This window comes from Saccopteryx leptura, chromosome 5, assembly GCF_036850995.1.
Source record: "Saccopteryx leptura isolate mSacLep1 chromosome 5, mSacLep1_pri_phased_curated, whole genome shotgun sequence".
Classification (NCBI taxonomy): Eukaryota; Metazoa; Chordata; class Mammalia; order Chiroptera; family Emballonuridae; genus Saccopteryx; species Saccopteryx leptura.
Window position 1 is genome coordinate 44,539,752 of NC_089507.1, and position 1,303 is coordinate 44,541,054.

The 1,303-nt window shown below is 33.7% G+C and overlaps 1 non-coding gene across 1 annotated transcript; it reads right to left on the minus strand.

Annotated features, from left to right (window-relative positions):
• Nucleotides 1-669: 669 nt before the first annotated feature.
• On the minus strand, nt 670-835 carry LOC136407184 (U1 spliceosomal RNA). Its single transcript, XR_010751793.1, has one exon. It is a non-coding gene; the product is annotated as a U1 spliceosomal RNA (small nuclear RNA).
• Nucleotides 836-1,303: the final 468 nt, after the last annotated feature.

Below are 1,303 nucleotides of genomic sequence, written 5' to 3' on the forward strand. Positions count from 1 at the left end.
TCTGTCCTGAAGAAACCTTCAACAAAGGTGAGTTCCATCCTACAGCTATATGGCCCTTGCTATAAATGAAAAAATGAGTTTCCGTAATATAAACAAAAAGGAAACTTGTAACAACACTTGAGTAATGTATTAAAAAGGAAACTGCCCTTTAGAGATAATGAATCTATTCTCTACTCTATGCATGAATGCAACTCTCATTAACACTAATGGAAGTTGCACATAAGCATCAAGAAAATATACCTGGTATAATGATTTTCAAAATAGGTAATGGCTTCTAATCTGTTCCTGGCATAGTTGTGTCTTTATGTAGCCAAACAAATGTACTGCTGAAATTTGGGGGTAGAGATAAGCATTTCAGTAAAGTAGTTAAGTACTAAGTAACTCTGAGAACACAGCAGTATCTTTGTATTTTTCTTCCCTCTTAAAATATTCCCACCAATCACTTTGATTAAGCCATCCAATGGGTTTTCAAAGCAATGATCTAGCATAATCAATCAAATAAGATAATCTATTACCACAATGCTGGAGAGGAAGTCAGTGCTCAGAAAAGTTTTGTTGTTTACTCAATTTTATTTAGATATTCTTGTCATGTATTAGCTATCAATAATCCAGAAATCATTTTTCTCTGAATTCAAACATTCTTTTTCTTTTCTTTTCCTTTTCTTTTTATAACAGAGAGCATTAATGCAATCCCTTACCACCACAAATTATGCAGTCGAGTTTCCCACATCGGGGGAAGTCACCAGGGTAAGCACACCCAGAGTGCAATGGATAAGCCTCACCCTGGGAAAACCACCTGCGTGATCATGGTGTCTCTCCCCTGCCAGGTAAGTATTGAATTCAAACATTCTTGATTATAGATTATCTGTTGGTGTTTTGGTAGCCTAAGTTAATTGCTTGAAGTCTTCTAACTGTAGAATTTTTAAAATCCAGATAATCAAACATTCAAGGAAATGAAAAAATTTTATTAGCAAATTAGAGATATAATTTCTCTAATTTATTGAAAATAGTCAAGATAGATATTAACATAATATTCCAGTAAACAACAAAATATATGTTAAAACCGGGAAAGTTCTGTTACCCCTTCACCTAAATATCTTCTATAATTTCTGTCCAGATGTAATGTCAGAATTGAACATCAGTCCCCACATTCAAAAACATTCCAAACAGCCTCCCTATATAACTGGTCTGTGTCCAATCATATGACAGGAAAGAACTAATTGTTTTAAAATAAGCTACTTCACAGTTCACAATCTTGGTTTTTGTCTAAGAATTTACCCAAATGAGGAGTTTTTAACCATTA